Below are 17,343 nucleotides of genomic sequence, written 5' to 3' on the forward strand. Positions count from 1 at the left end.
AAACTTGGTGCAAGGTTGGGGTTTTCATAGCATAAGTGAGGCAGACATCATAAATCAGAGAACAGCACAGCTGAAACATCCTTGGAGGCCACCTCACCCAACACTGCCATTTAATGTGGAGGGAAAAGGACTAAAAGGACTAGAGAGGGCAAGTGACAAAACCACTGAAGGAGAAACTCCATCTGAATCATGTTAGCACAGACCACTGCAGAGGACATTCACATTTTCCCAGCTCGGCTATCTTCCCCTTTTTCTGGAAATAGCCCAATTGTCATTCAGCAGCTAGGCTGTATGATTTGTGGGTCCTGATGCAAAACGAAAATGTGGAGCCCCTTCTTCAACAATTATTAGGAATTTGTAAGATGGTGACAGCAGAAAATTAAACTAAGAGCAGGTCCCTTCTGAGAACAGGGACCCCATGCAACCATCCAGGCCACACACTCAAGAAGCCAGGCCAGTCTCCCCATCTCCTCCACAAGGCTTGAACAGAGGTGACATCCATCCCTAAGGGCAAGATCATGTGACCCTGAGCTCACCCAACCCCTATGTCACAATTCTCAGCCATATTGACTGGTTCAGTGGTGAGCATGTGACCCAAAGTCGTCCAATCAGAGCAACTCCCAGGGCTTGCGCCAGGAGTGCTGGGAAGCTGCATTCTCCTCATGCAGACCTTGGAACCTGTAGCCCAGCTTCTGCTGGCAGCCTTCCTGTGACCATGAGGAAAGAACTCGTGTGGGAGGAAGACAGACACAGCAGGCAGAACAGCTAAGCAGGGAGCCAGAGAGAACCAGGCTCTGATCACATCCTTTATGCCTTATGACAAACTTCCCCATTATGTGATCCAATACAATTTTGTTTGTTTAAACTGGTTTGATTTAGATTTTGTGTCACTTCCACCCAAAAGCATCCTTCCTGGTAGAAGTTTCCACAGATCATTAGAAGTGTACATTTTGCCCAAGTTTGTGTGGATGGCAATTTGGCAATGTCAATTAATATTTAAAATGTTTGTGCCATTTGCCCATAAATTCTATTTCTAGGAAGAAATTTGCCCGCAGAATCCCTCACTCAATTATGCGAAAACCTTTTTAATGGTCTTTGCAGCATGGTTAATAATAATGAAAAATGGGAAACAACCGTATCTCCAGCAACAGAGGACTGGTTAAATCAACAATGGTCATTTCATTGTCCTGAGTAACAGAGAAAACTTCAAAAAAATGAGGTTGGTAGGTACTCCCATAGGAAGGAATCCATGATGTGTTGATGAGTTTAAAAAGCAAGCTGTACAAGAATGTTATAGTTTGATCTCATTTTGTAATACGTTAACAACCTGCTGCTAGCATATATCTACAGAGAAAATGTTGCTGGAGGATTGCGGGGATTATTGGAGGGGCTTTCTGTTTTACAAGATACATAAAAATTCAAATACTGCAGAACGCTAATGAGGATGTATTGGTTTTACACTGGGAAAAAAAAAAAAGATATTTTAAACTCCAAAGTGCATAATTTGTCCTGAGATATTTGGCCATAAGTAACTCTGTGACACCAGCATTAAATAAAACACGATGAGACTCAGGCCTGCCGCTGCCAGTGGTTCCTGCAGGTTTGAGAATGTGTGCGATGGCCATTCCGGGCACCCTGGGTTCCCTGTCGCCAATGATGTTAACAGGCTCAGAGTGGTTGATTTTCTGCCTCAGAGTCCCCTGGTGAGCAGGAGCACCACTTTTCCTGTCCATTTTCACATGATCACCATAACATGGCTTTTTTTTTTTTTTTTTTTTTTTTTGAGATGGAGTCTCCCTTTGTCACCCAGGTGGAGTGCAGTGGCATGATCTCAGCTCACTGCAACCTCCACTTCGTGGGTTCAAGCAATTCTCCTGCCTCAGCCTGCTGAGTAGCTGGGATTACAGGTGTGCCACCACACCCAGCTAATTGTTGTATTTTTAGTAGAGATGGGGTTTCACACCTGTTAGCCAGGCTGGTCTCAAACTCCTGACCTAAAGTGATCCGGCCGCCTCAGCCTCCCACAGTGCTGGGATTACAGCCGTGAGCCACCACAGCCAGCTTCATAACATGTCTTGAATGTGCCCTTTAACTGCAAATTGAATGTTTAAAAGACATGGTGAGTTGGCTAAGCACAGTGGCTCATACTTGTAGTCCCAAAACTGTGGGAGAGCAAGGCAGGAGGACTGCTGGAAGCCAGGAGTTTAACACCACCTTAGACAACATACTGAAATGCTATTACTACAAAAAATTTTAAAATCAGCCAAGGGTGGTGGCGTGCACCTGTAGACCCAACTACTTGGGAGGCTGAGGTGGGAGGATCACTTGAATCTAGGAGGTTGAGGTTACAGCCAGTTATGATCATGCCACTGCACTCCAGCCTGGACAACAGAGCAAGACTGTCTCTCCAAAAAAAAAATATGACATCGTGGGTAGCTCCTACGTTATTGAGATCTCAAGCCATCATTTCTCAGTGAGGATATAAATGTTTGTTGAGCAGCTATTATGTGCCAAGCACTGAGGAAGCAGCACTGGAGGGTTTAGCCCCATGGCTCTGTCTTCCTGGAGCTCTGTAGGGAAGACAGATATGAGGAGTGGTGGAGAGAATGATTCAGAGGGTAGTGGCCGTGTGTCAGATGCTAAATGCAGCTTCTGAGTCTAGAGGCTTCTGAAAAGAGAGCAGTTTCAGAAGAAGCCTTAGATGAAGTAAGAGTCATCAAAGATAGACATGCATGAAGGCCCTGGACAAGGAAGACAATGAGACTTAGAGCAACAAAAGGAAACCCAGTTTGTCTGGAACACAGAGAGTTAGGGGGAGAGACATGAGTGAGGTGAGGAGGCACCTTGGGTTGGGCTTTACAAACCGGGTTTAAAATGTTGTCCTTTCTCTTACACAGGAGGCCGAGGCAAGGAAATCGCTTGAACCCGGGAGGTGGAGGTTGCAGTGAGCAGAGATCACCCCACTTTACTCCAGCCTGGGCGACAGAGAGAGACTTTGTCACACACACACACACACACACACACACACACACACAAAGAAAAAATAAAAAGTTGCCATTTCTCTTGAAGAAAATGTAAAATCCCAGGGAATTTTAAGCCCCAAGGAGCTTGTGATCACATTTGCACAACAAAGGAGATAGTCTGTTGTGCAAATGTTGCCAGTGAGTGGTAGAGACCCTGAGAAATCCCCGGGCAGAGGATAGAGGCTGCAGTGGCATTCTGGAGGTGGGAGTGGGTAAAGCAGTCCAGACTCCTTCAGTGCCAGAGGGAGAATCAGCCTGGTGGAGCTGGTGAGGAGTCTGGGGTGGGGAGCCAGTGGTGCGGTGGTGAGGAGTTTGAGGTGGTGAGGAGTTTGGGCTGGTGAGGAATCTGGCATGGGGAGCCCATCTGACATGGTTTGGATGTGCATCCCCTCCAGATCTCGCGTTGAAATGTGATCTGCAATGTTGGTGGTGGGGCCTGGTGGGAGCTGTTTGGGTCATGAGGGCAGATCCCTCACGAATGGCTTGGTGACCTCTCCATGGTAATGAATGAATTCTCACTCTGTCAGTTCACATGAGTGACAGCTGTTTCAGGGAGCCTGGAGCCTCCTTCTCTCTCTCCTGCTTTCCCTCTCACGTGGGGCACATCTGCTCCCCTTCTCCTTCCACCGTGATCATAAGCTTCCTGAGGCCTCACCAGAAGCAAATGCCGGCGCCATGCTTCCTGTATAGCCTGCAGAACTGTGAGCCAAATAAACCTTTTCTCTTTATAAATTACCCCACCTCAGGTTTGCCTTTAGAGCAGTGAAAACCAGACTAACACAGCATCTCAGCCCAGCTCCCACTTCAGTGCCATACTCCAAAGCGGACCATGTGTCATCGTACCCTCACCACTTCCCAGCTGTTTGCTGTGCACTGAGGACCATGCCGAGCCCTTCGTGTCACTTCTGCAGGTGCTCACGACACCCAGCACTGTGAGGTTCTCGTCTGAGGCATGACAAGCTGGGCACGGTGCCCAAAGTGACCCCACCCATGAGGGGCAGCAGGACAGACTGGATGCAGGATCTGCTGCAGAACTTGCCATCCCAGAGCAGAATGAAAATGTGGGTCGTTGTTGAAAAGGTGCTGAGCATCTCAGGTCAGAACTGCAGAGCATTCAGTGGAGTGCAGGGCCCCTCTGAGCGCAGGGCTGTGCAACCCCCCTGGACTAGAGCAATGTGTCCAGCTCCCAGTTCAGGGTCAGTGCTGACCTTGGGTGGATTCTGCAACCGTATGGGTCACTTGATGAGCACTAACTCACACCGACTGTCAGGCAGAGGAATGGTGAGAGTAGAACGTGCCTGCGACGGTGGCTCACACACATTTTTTCCCAGCGTATTAATGATTTGAAGCAATTGGGGGTAAGCTTGCTCCCACTTGAAAAGCAAACCTTAGTGATTTAGAAAATGCTTTCAATCCTTCGAAATACCTTCCTTTAATGCAAGTAGTGGCTGGTTTAGTGACTTGAAGAGCCACTCCACTCTGCTAGTTAAGCCACCTGCAGCATCTATGAGTGAACATGAAGAGGCCACAGCTTGTTTCTCCCTGCTTTAAAACAATGATGAGTACACAAAGGCACACCGTGGATGCAATTTGCTTTTTATTTTCATTTTTCAAATGATCTCTATGCAAAGTGAATACACTCCAGGACCTACAACTTCAAGAAGGAAGCCCAGGCTGCATGTCTTATGGCTAGAAAGAATGATTCCACCACCTCCTCAAGCTGGGTCCCAGCTCCCTTTCTGTGCCCCTCAGCTGGCCCCCGCTTCTCCTGGGACAGGCTCTTAAACCTCTTTACGCCTCCATTTCTTCATGAGAAAATCAGGAGGACACTCGTCCCTATTCCACAGAATTCCAGGGTGATGGGTGCCTGGTGCCGGGCCCACTCTAGGCTCTCAGTATGTGTCCAGGTTCCTCACCGGGAGTCCCATGTGTGCAGTGATTTACATAATGGCCCTCTTGTGAACTCCACCCTGGCAGAAACCCACCACATGTGCCACGGCGTTCTTGAAATGGGATTTATCCCAACTGAGATTGACTTTAAGTGTAAAATCCACATCAGATTTCTAAGAGTTTGTTTCAAAAAAAAAGTAAAATAACTCATTTATATTCTTATATTGATGACATGTTGAAATAATATTTTGGACATACCGGGTTACATAAATATTAATGAAACTAGTATTACTGGTTTAATTTTATCTTTTTTTAATGTGGCTACTAGAAAACATTAACTTAAGCACATAACTCACTTTGTATTTCTTTTGGATAGGGGAGGTTTAGACCAGGGGCCAGCAAACTTTTTCTGTAAAGGACCAGAGAGTAATTGTTTCTGGCTTTGTGGGCCAGATGATCGATGTCAGACCTGCTCAACTCTGCCACTGCAGCCTGAAAGCTGCCACAGGGAATATATAAGCAAGTGGGTGTGGCCATGTGCCAATAAAACTTTATTTACAGTATCAGGCGGTGGGCCATATTTGGCCTGCAAGCTGGAGTTTGCACTGTGAGCCCCATGAGGGCAGCAGGGACTCGCTTCCTCACCACTCTTCTCTCTGCACCTCATAGAGGACCCAGCACAACGTAAGTGTTCTGTAAATATCTGATGACTCAGCAGATGGAGTTTATCTAAATCTGGTAAAAAGTATTATGGTTTAATTGAGAAAGGGATGGACTCTGTATTAAAAGGATAAATGTTGCCCCTCGTGACAGCAAATATGTGATTTACAGGGTCAGAAATGTACATCCCTGCTCTTAGCTCATTGAGCCATGACTCCAGCAGACAGAGTAATGCAGTGTGGGGAGGGCAGGCCACTGTGTGCAGGAGGCTGTGTCCATCTGTGCTTGTCAGGGGCCACCTTTCCCTTCCCAACAGGGTCCTCACAACCCGAGAGCTGTGTGGGATGCTTCTGTCTCCCAAGCGCCCTCTCTGAGGGCCCCTGCGTGGCAGCGCACGTAGGAGAGACGCTGTTTCTCTCCCCCACCTGCTCTCCTCCACACAGCGTGTCCTACAGCCAGGGCCTCAGGCCAACTTCAGGCCTGTAGCCTGCTACCCTGAGGGTCTCCAGGGGAGAAAAGACTGACAGTCCAGCCTGATTCTCTCCACTCACCCCTCCTTGTCCTCTCTCTCCTCCCTGGAAGGGCAGCACGCACAGATACACACACACAGAAAGGGAAAAAAACTCTAGCTGTGTAGTTCCATTATATCTGCTTCGTCTCGACAAGCAACTCTTTATCATCAAACTCCTTCTCCCCTACTCACCCTTCAGGCAGGGCTCACAGGCTCCTGCATTCTCACCACTGCCTCTCACATGCCCTCCCGCTTGCTCACCAGGCCACTACGAGGCTCTGTTCTAGGGGCACCATGCACACAGGACCCGGCCACACGGTAGCTGCATTCCACGTGGCTGGTGCCCTGTGCAGTTACGTTAGGAGCTCGACTCCTATCCAGCCTCCCCTGAGGGAGAGGACACACACCTCCACATTTCTCAGTGAGGTCCCAGGCCCCCTCTAGCATCTGCCACCGATGAAGCCGTTGGTAAATGCCTGCTTGTTTCCATCCTAATAGCAAGGAACAATCATAAGTATCAGAGCAGCCATTCCCCAGAGCTTATTCGGGGCTGGGCACTGAACTGAGCCCCCGGCAGGCAACACCTCACTTACCTCGCACCGAGGAGGGAGGCAGAGCTTGCATCTGTCTTTGGAGGTGAGTGTCCTGAGACGCAGAGGTGAAGTGGCTTCTCCAGGGTCTGCTTGTAGGAGCCGGCTGTGCTGGAATGGAAACTTGGTCCGACTGACTCACAAGCCTCAGCTCTTACTTGGTTTGTAAAACTGTGAGTGTCCATGCCCACTCTCACCCTTGGAAGTTCAAGATCACCGAAAAGAGTGTTTCCTGGAATGCCTGAGCTTCCCGTTGAAGAAGCCCTGTACCCATTGGCACAGATCACCATGGCTGTTCAAAACCCATTCCCATTATCTGTGAACAGGGCTTTCCTCCGCCCGGATCTCCACTGGACTCTGCTATCTGAATCGTTCTGTTCCCCTCCCCCTGCCATAGATGTGCCACAAAAACCACTGCTAATTCCAAGAGTTTACTTTCAAAAGAATTTCATTTGGGTTTACAAGAAGGTAACAGAAGCCCTTTGATCTCAACAAGGCACGTACTGTTTCATTCCATGGTTTATGAAACAATTTTAGACTAATTATTTTTGACAACTTGCAAATGTTTGTAAACTTCTTCAAGAAGGAAATGGCACAATTATGTCTTCCTCTGACACAGAGAAGGAAGTTTCCTTTGTGCCAAGTGGCTGACGTCTGTTCCCCCAGGAGAATTTGGAAGCCTTGATCTTCTGAGGTGCTCCGGTTTCTGCTGAAATACAGAGTTAATGAAATTGTCCTCTGAGCCGGTGTGAGTTAAATTTAACGAAGCAGGTGAAAAGCCACTGTGGTCAGAACTGTTCACTGTGGTGACATCTTTTGTCATGTGAGCATGATGGTCATGGTCAAATGTTGGCCTTCTTCTGAGTCTGGATGCCATCCCTCTCCCAGCAGCTGTGCTGTTTACCTGTATAGCTGCTGATAAACAAGCCTTGCCATTAAAAAGAACCTGGGTTCTTCGTCTGCTTCAGCATTAAAGAAAATTATCTCAAATCATGGCTATTTGCAAGGTGCCGAGCAAGCCTGGGAACTTGAAGAAACCCTCAGATCCTGGAAATGATAAATTAAAAACCACAGAATTGCAGCGAGGCAAAGTGAGGCCCCTGGGCTCAATACTACAGAGAAGTAGATTTGGGGCGGTCCCTCCACAGCCCAACTCACATTTTAATGCCCTTTTGATTATTGACCATTGTTAATTCAAGTATATGCACAGCAAGCAGGTAGAAATATTGCCAAGCCAACCGACTCTTAATCCCTAGCTAATTCCTGGTCAACTAACTATATCCTTCTTTTATTAAAAAGAAAAGAAAAGAAAAAGGCATTACAAATCTTTCATTGAAAACAAATTGCCAACTGAAGAAAAGACCTTTTTTTTTCCCTTGAGACCAATGAGTTGACTTTTACACTCTGGCCCAATAAAAGGAATCACTCTCTGCTTCTCTCAAATATTTTTCCAGGGCACCAACAAAGTTCTCATTATTTTCGACATAAATCTGTTTTGTAATTTTTGAATGAAAAGTTCCTTTTCACCATTGTGACTATAAGAAGAAATTCTCAATACTCACCATTAGGAGATAGTCACAAAAGCAGAAGCTTCATCAAGCTAGTCCCTTTCTAGAAAGGTAATGAAGAAAAACTTCAGATTTTTAATTTTTAAAATGGGGCCAGTAGAAGTGGAAACGAGGGGCAGGTGTATCCAGCATCACCCACAGAGGGTGCTTCTACCTAGGGAGAAACAGCGAGTGTCTCAGGGCAGACTGATCTTTAGAAGGGAGGAAGCCTATTCACACTGGCCCAAGAAAGGGCTTAATATCAGGAACCTCACGGAAGCAAAGAAGACAAAGTGGCCGGCCTCCAGCCAGACAAGCAGGAAACAGAAGTCCCCTGGAGACGTGGCCAGCCCCACCTGAGCACCTAGGACGTTCACGCCCATTAAGCAGTGCAAGATGCGGCACCCAAAGCCCAACCCCAGCCCCGCCCCCAAGCACCAAGCAATTCTGGGGCAACTGAGGGCATCTGTCATCTCTCCCAGAGTCTAGACATACATGTCCCTCCTTTCCATTTCTACTGGTCCATTTAAAAATTAAAAATCTGAACTTTGTCTTTGTTAACTTTCTAGAAAGATACCAGCTTGGCCAAGTTTCTACTTTTGTGATTGGCTCACAATGGTGAGTTTGTTGCATGCCAGCATCACAGCTTTGACACATCCCCTGCACAGCACTGCACAGATCACCTGCACCATCACTGATTCATATCTTCTCTGTCAATCTGTAAATAATAAGACCATTTAAAAACAAGAAAAAGAACTATGATGCCCTTAGGGAGGGTAATTTGACAATGTCTGCCAAAATTAGAAGTTAATGTTCTTTTTTACTTAGTAACGTCACTTCCCAGATATGCTCCTATGTGTGTGGGTCGATGTGAGTCCAAGCTATTCCCAGCTACTCTGTTTATAACATCAAAGACCACAAGCACCTTAAGTGTCAATTAGTAGCAAATGGTTGAATGAACTGTGGTACATCCATAAAATGGAATTCTATGCAGCGGAAAAAAAGAATGAGGAAATATACAGATAGGGAACAATCACCAGGGTATATTGTTAGGCCAGCAAAGACAGAACAGTTCATAAAGTATGCTACCATTTGTGTAGAAAACTGTTGAGGGAGAACATATATTTATAACAGGTTGTATTTGCATAAACTCTTTGGAAGGATGAACAGAAGTCAGTGGTAACACAGTGTGGGTAGGAGCCGGGTGGCAGAAGACAGATGGCAGGCAGAGTTTTCAATACAAACCTTTTGATTTGCATTGATTTTTGAGCTGAGAGAGTGTTCTATCTGGCCAAAAATAATTATATATTTAAAGGAAGTTAATTGTCAAATCAAAGAACATGAAAACTATGTATCACTCCTGCACGCAGAAAACTACCGTTTCCCTTAACTGGTGCATAACCATAGAAATAGATGAAACAAAGATTAGCTATCAAATCATGAAAAGACAATGGAGAAGACTGAAACTCACATTGCTAAGTGAAAGAAGCCAATCTGAAGAGGCTTTGTGTTGTGTAATTCCAACTGTATGACATTTTGAAAAAGGCAAAATTACGGGGACAGTAAAAAGACCAGTGGTGCCAGGAGCTGTGGGGATGGAAGGATGAATGGGCAGAGCCCAGAGGATTTTTAGGTCAGCTAGACTCTTCTGTAGGATCCTGTAATGGTGGATATATATGATTTTGCATTTGTCCAAACCCATAGAATGTACGACACCAAGAGTGAGCCCTAATGCAAACTATATGTCATCCATCTGTCAATGTTGGGTCATTGATTACAACAAATGTACCGCCCTAGGGGGAATCTTGAAAATGGGGGAGGTTGTGTGTAGGTGGGGGCAGGAGGTAAATGAGAAATCTCTGCACTTTCCACCCAATTTTACTGTGTACCTAAAACTACTCTAAAAATTAAAGCCTATTTTTTAAATGGATGAAACATCACTATACAGTGTTAGTAACCTCTTAGCACAGTCACCTGCAGAAGCTCCCATCCTGAGGCCCACTCTGTTTGCATTAGCAAAGGGTGTCAAAGAGAAGCTCAAGACACCTAGCACCAGCAGAGACTTCCTATTTAGTCTTCAAGGGCCAAGCTAGAGCTGACATGCGTGGTTTTCTCACCCTGTGATTCAATGTCATTGTATGCCATGATACCACACTTCAGGTAACATAAGCAATCAATGCTGCTAGTTCCTTTTACTTCTCCTCTCCCCAGAGGTCAGGTTGTCTTAATGAGTTGCAGTACTGACTTGATCCTTGTGGCTTCCCGTCTTTGATGAACGCTGTAGCAGTTGGACACGGCTCTTGAGCTGGGTAACAAGCAGCTCCATAAATGCCCAGCAATCTATTAAGTGTGTCATGGTCCGCTCTTCACCCTGCACCTCTCCAAGGTGAACAGAAGAGGTGTCAGCTCCAGTTTGCGGTGGTGTCTCAAAGCTGTGACAGGTAAATAATTCTGATTTTACCTTACTTTTTGCAGATGTTAACAGGCCATGTAATCAGATGCATCAATCTGATTTTCACAGACAGCTGCCCCTGAGCCTGTTCAAGCCTCAGCCCTGGGGCTGAAGATGACCAGGAGCACAGGCTGAACAAGAGATCAGAGCCCCAGAGCTCTCTGGAGCCAGAGATTATGTTTTAGTTGGGGAGATCACAGAGCACTTCAGAGAGATTCCTGTGTGGGGAGCCATCTCGGGCACTGACTGCCGAGGGCTTGCTGGCAGGTGACAGCATGGGACATTTGACGAGGACATCCTTACCTCCTTTGTCATTCACCTTGTTACTCTTGACGAGCAGCTCAGTGAGCATAGACTTGGAGCTGCCCATCTTACAAATGGAATATTAAACAGAGGCACTACAGCAAGGCTGCCCAGCCAAGGGACACAAGAGTGAAAAAAGACAGTGGAAGGCTGAATTCTTTCTGGAATTTGATCTGCTAATTCATCAGCAGCTTAGGGAAGGTAAGGTGTAACCTGAGTGCTTTGATTCTCTGTGATTGTTCTGGGCTTTTTACCCCTCTGTACATCTCTCTAACCCACAGGCTGGCCTCTGCATGGAACAAGAATGGTTGCAGGATCCAAAACCATGTGAATGCAGCATACTACCTGGAAGGAGACAGAGCTTTTCTTTCCCAGCTGCTTACCAAAGACATGGGTGTCACTCAGATTGGACTGACTGGAGGCATCTTTCCACCCCTGAACAAGGACTACAGCCTTGGGCTCATGAAAGCTCCTCCTAGCATTGTAGATGCCACAGTTCCAAGCCCCCTTCCCCATGCACGTGTGCACACACACACACACACACACACATTTCACCATAAAGAAGTGGGTAACTGCATTCGCCATGGGAATTATATTTCACTATAATTTAGGTTTTATTTTAATCACCATCATTATCAGCAGCAGCGCATATCCACCTGGAGTGTCTATGCCAGCATTTTACTAGAAGCTTAGCATGGATTCCCTCACTTCGCTCTCCCATCAACCGGAGAGATGATTTGCTCAGGGTCCCGTGGCCCATATGTGGCTGAACTGCAAGGTAAGCCCAGGTCCCAACTCCAGTGCCTGTTTCTCTGACTGAGGAGCTATGGTTATAGCCATGCAGAGCACAAGAGAGTCTCCACGTAGGTCAGTAGGTACATGTGACTCAGAGTGGCTCATAACAAAAATTCAACTCAAATCAGTTTCAGAAGATAAGATGGGAATGCAAGGGACTCACTGGCTCACGCAAATGAGGTCTCTTGTCCCAGTTATGTCCAGAAGCTCCAAGGAGGTGCCTGGGACTCCACCTTTCTCCTTCTGTCAGTTCCTCCTTCCTAGGTGGTGGCTTCAATCTCAGGACCTTCTATTCACAGAGAGCTCCTCACCTGCCCCCACTAGCTTAGCAACCCTGGCAGGAAGCCATTCAGCATTGCTGACTTTAATCCTCATTGGACCCCGTTGGGTAAGGAGCCCAGCCTTACACCAATGATGGAGAGACCAACGGTTTAGAATATGTGAGCTTGCCTGAGCTGGGTGATGTGTGCACCGCATGGACTAAGAGTGGAGAAGGGATGTTCCCCCAAGATAAAATGGAGGATCACCTTCCAGAAATTGGGGAACGCATCCCAGACAGAATAGAATCACAGATATCTGCTACAAAAGGCTTTGTCTGCCTCGGGAAAGTGTGAACCTCTTCCTATCCAGTCTGTTTCCCACAAAACAGCAAAGCCAGCAGTCTGTCTGCCACTGTCAACTGCCCAGTCCACCCACCTGTCCTGGCTTATGTTCTTCCTCTTCTCTCACCTCAGCAGATAGTCTGCAGAAAGGGTCAACTCCCAGAAAATGCTTAAAACTGGTAGAGTTTTCCCACCTATCTGTGGACCGCATTCTCGCGCCCATTTTCCCATAGTGTTCCCATCTACCTTCTGAGCTTGTTCTCAGGGAAAGCCCTGCTATTAGTCATTCACATATTAGTTCAATGTTTGCCAAACTTAAATCATCTAGGAAACCCCTACGTGAATCATACCCTACCCACACCCGCATATCAGCAGGACCGCATTGTTTACTTCATATTTTTCTTCAAATGATCTCAGCTTTCAAATGAAAATAATTACACTTAAAAATGAAACTTGCCACAAATAGAAAACAATAAAAAAGGAATACCATGAAAATCAATGAATATTATTATATTCTGCGAGGTACTGCAGCTGTCAACACCTCTGGGCCTCTGGTCCGTTCTCCCTGTTAAGAAAGAGAAAACGGCAAGGGCTACAGAGGTGGCTGAGCCCGTCTGAGACACTCTCTGAGGCTCTCAGGACTGAATGGAACTGAAGAGGAAGAACGTTTACTATGTGGATGGTTACTTAATGCTGAGTCTCTGAACACCTCCTGGTGGTAAGTGCCCCTCACTCACCAGGACACCCCTGGTAAGCACCCCAGAAAAGCCATCGAGGACCTCAACCCTTCTCCTGGAATGAACAAGAACTCCCCTCAGGGAGCCATTTCTGGTCTAAGAAAAAAGCTGATGCACCACACTCTTGGAAGCGAACCAATCAATACTTGCCCTGTAGTTTATGTAACACACAAATCTTAGAATCCTTAATGTACACTTCCATGAATCCCTTCCCTCAAATCCAGACAACATCAGCTAAGAACCTCAATGAATTAAAACACAGAGTGGCAAGCTCTCTTGGAGATTGTTGGCCCCAATCTCCTGTGGCTCCTTCACAACCTGACCCCTGCTTATCAAAAAGTGTGGGGACACACAAAGGATGAGGGGTTGCCCCTCTGTTGTCAGAGGGAGAATGGAGGGCAAGACTCTCAGGAAATGGGGATTCCAAGGCAAGAGAGAAAATAAGTGACTTCACGTCATGCAACAATGTCACCTGGAGCCATCCCAGAGAGTAAGAGACTCTTATCTACTAATGTGGAGAGATGGCCAAGACAAAGCAGAAGGAGAGGAGAGCAATTGTCTGTGGTTTTATCACAGCATGCGATGTCTGTCTCCATACCCAGAAATGAGCATGTGCTCACTCTATGTATAGATCAGATGACATGGAGATATTTATTAGGCAACTACAGTAGCAAAGGCAACTTTGCTCCTCTCACCCTCAGAACTTCCTTGAGGGGCAGGCATTATGATTCCCACTTTACATCAGTGGGAATTTGGACTTGGTGAAGTTAGGTTGTTTGCCAAAGTTACAGGCACTGAATCAGGAACCTGCCCTTCAGGTGTCTACAGCCCACACCCCTGACCATCAGAGGGCAGACTGCTTCCCGCAAGGATGCCAGCATGTGCATGAGAGAAAAGTCTGGAAAGTCACACAAAAGCAGCAACAGACCCTATCTTTAGGGGGCGAGATGGCATAAAAGGACCTCTCTTTTTCCTGTTATTCTACATACGTCTGTGTCATTTGAGCTTGACTTTACATTGAGCATGGATGGATTTTGTATTAAAAGTGAACCAGGTAAGAACCCTGGGTAAGGCAGGGCTCCATCCTGTCTCTCTCAGTGAATGTAACAATAAAAGCTAGGCAAAATTGCATGGAGCACTATTTGTGAGCTCTGAAAGTAGACAGTGGCAGGCAAATCCAAAAGAAGACCAGAATGTGAACTGCCACTCAGTGGGCAGCAGGCTCGCCATTCTTCTCCTTCTGGACCCCCAAGCCTGATACCAGTACAACCTGAGACCTGGACGTGGGCATCAGGACTCAGAGAGAGAACTCGGGGAAAAGGCCTCTGATCTGGCTTGGGGAGTGAGAAAGCAGACTCCTAGGACTTTGAAAGAGTGCAGAAATCCCCGCATTTTTCTTTTTTCCATTCTCTCAGCTCCCAAGCAATAATCAGTGGCAGAAATAGGTTCCCACAAGAGCCAAAATTCTGAAGGAGGAGATGCTTCCTTTCTAGTCATTGGAGTTTCAGAAATAGACAAGAAAGAGTGCAGGGCTGAAAAAGTATGTAATGAAATGATGGCCAAAAACTTCCCAAATTTCACAAAAAATATAAGCCTGCAAATCAAGAAGCTCAACAAACTCCAAGGGGGATAAACCCAAAGAAATCCACACCCAGACTATTTTGTAATCAAATTATAATCAAATGTTTCACTATTTTGATTACAAAATAGTGAAAATTAAAGTAAATAACAATAATCTTGAAACTGACAGGGAAATGCAATCTAACCTGTAGGAGAACAATGATCTGAATGACTACAGATTTCTCATCAGAAACTATGGAGGTCAGAAGGAAATGGCACACCACCTTTGAAATGCTGAAAGGAAAGGATGTTCAAATCAGAATTTATCCAGAGAAAATACACTTCAAGAATAAAGGCAAAATAAAGATAGTTTCAGATGAAGGAAAACTAAGAGAATTTATTGCCAGCAAACATATACTTCAAGAAGTACTAAAGGCAGTTCTTCAAAAAGAAGGAAACTTGAAGAATCAGGAATGAAGAAGCAACAGAAATGGGAACAATCTGTGTAAGTACAATAGACTGTTCTCCTCCTGAGGTTTCTTTGTTTGTTTGTTTGCTTGTTTTGAGACAGGGTCTCACTCTGTCACCCACACTTGAATGTAGTAGCACCATCATGGCTCACTGCAGCCTCAACCTCCCAGGATCAAATGATCCTTCCACCTCAGCCTCCCAAGTAGCTGGGACTAGAGGTGCATCCCAGGCTAATTTTTGTATTTTTTGTAGAGATGGGGGTTTTGCCATGTTGCCCAGGCTGATCTTGAACTCCTGAGCTCAAGTGATCCATCAGCTTCAGCCTCCCAAAGTGCTAGGATTACAGGCATGAGCCATGGCGCCCAGCCCAATTCTTCTCCTAAGTTTTAAAAAATCTGCTGGATGTTGGGAAATAACAATTATAACCTCTGATGGGTCTTCACCCTATGTAGATATCATACATAAGGCAAGTATAACATACAGAACATACAGGGGGATGGTGAAGGGACCTACAAAATTTTCTGAATTCTGAATACACCACTTGTTCAATAATGACTCAAAAAAATTACTCAGTAAATACTTTCTACTGGAATGCACTATGTGTTGTCACAAGCCCCAGGCTCGCCAATAGGAATAGGGAGACTCTGAGGAACAGAATGGGCTTGGTCTATGAAGACTCCACAATCCCTTGGTGACTCAGTGGCCAGATCCTACCAGGAAATAAAGCAAGGAACCTCCTGCGACAGGCCCCTTGGAGCTTGGAGGAGAACAGTTTCGCTTCCCCTAAGATATCTTTCCCTACAAGCAAACTAGGAGAGCCCAGAAGGTCGCACATACCGCGGGAAGCCTGGAGCCTTTTCATATACTTCAGACATTTTTGTTTGTTTGGCAAATAGCATTTTATTTTTGAAGACTGTTGGTCAGAGAGCCTCCCCATCTCACACATAGATTGATGGATGAGCAGAATATATGGAGATACAAAAGAGAGAGAGAAGAGAGAGCAAGCTTGTATGGGTCATCATTTATGGCTCTCCTCAGCCAATATCGCTGGTATTGCAATATGATCCTCAAGATTGGATCAATATGATCCAAACTGTTACACTCACGGCCAGAGCCTCCGAGGGACCCCTCTCCCCTTGGGAATGTTCTCCTCGCTGAGCTAGCAGCAGCGATAAATGATCTGATTTGTGATCTGTCCCTTTGCTCTTGGGACTGTAAATTCAGCTTTAGTATGTGATGCACAGGGCTGGGCTGTTCCCAGCCTCCCAAGTAAGCAGCTACCCAAGGCTATAATGTCACTTTATCTCTCTCCCATTCAAAGGCAATTGAAAGTGAACCGAGGAGAATGAGGGCTGCTTGCAACTCCCAGAACCCTTGAGCAGTGCTTGCTGAAGGGCGGCTGGTGGCCCAAAGGCACCTGGTGCTAAAGGAATGGAAAAAAAGCAACAATTTGCAGAATGGCAAACTCTTCATAACTGTCACAGTAATAATTATCACAATAACCACCGCTGTTTATGGAACACTTCTGGATGCCAGGCCCTGTGCTAGGGGCACAGGTAAATGCCTTTGTCGATCTCACAAGACGAATTTGCAGTAGAAGAATCTGAGTGAGGTCCAGCAAGGTCTCAGCTTATAAGTCAGGGAGCCAGGAGCTGATCTTGGCTCTGCCAGACTCCAAAGTGTCTACTCAAAACTGCCATGTGCTTCTCCTCCTACAACCTGGAGAAGTTAGCAGAGCCCTGCCCTGAAATTTCTGTTTTAAAATGGCAGAAGAAGGTTCCTCCGAAATTACATTTCATCAATAAGCGTTTGGTAGCCAATGAGCAACAGGACTCAAGATTCAGACCCCACCTCCAAATCACGTGTTCTTCTCAGCACTGCAAGGCTCTGCGCTCAGGTTCTGCTGAAGCAGCTCCTGGGAAGTTTACCACTCACAATGACCCACCAGGGAATGGGTGGGATTCCAGAGCCCAGGGCACACAAACTGTTACACTCACGGCCAGAGCCTCCACCTGTCTCCCCTTGGGAATGTTCTCCTCGCTGAATTAGCAGCAGCAATAGATGATCTGACTTGCGATCTGTCCCTTTGCTCTTGGGACTGTAAATGCAGCTTTAGTATGTGATGCACAGCGCCGGGCAGTTCCCAGCCTCCCAAGTAAGCAGCTACCCAAGGCTCTAACGTCACTTTATCTCTCTCCCATT

The 17,343-nt window shown here is 46.3% G+C and overlaps 1 long non-coding RNA gene across 1 annotated transcript; it reads right to left on the minus strand.

Annotated features, from left to right (window-relative positions):
• Positions 1-7,104: 7,104 nt before the first annotated feature.
• On the minus strand, positions 7,105-11,196 carry LOC105506389. Its single transcript, XR_001000920.1, has 4 exons — positions 10,180-11,196; positions 8,799-8,939; positions 8,237-8,285; positions 7,105-7,383 (listed from the first exon to the last, which is right to left on the minus strand). It is a non-coding gene; the product is annotated as an uncharacterized LOC105506389 (long non-coding RNA).
• Between the last annotated feature and the right edge of the window lie 6,147 nt (positions 11,197-17,343).

The sequence above is a fragment of the Colobus angolensis genome, unplaced genomic scaffold (assembly GCF_000951035.1).
Source record: "Colobus angolensis palliatus isolate OR3802 unplaced genomic scaffold, Cang.pa_1.0 Scaffold136, whole genome shotgun sequence".
Taxonomy (NCBI): domain Eukaryota; kingdom Metazoa; phylum Chordata; class Mammalia; order Primates; family Cercopithecidae; genus Colobus; species Colobus angolensis.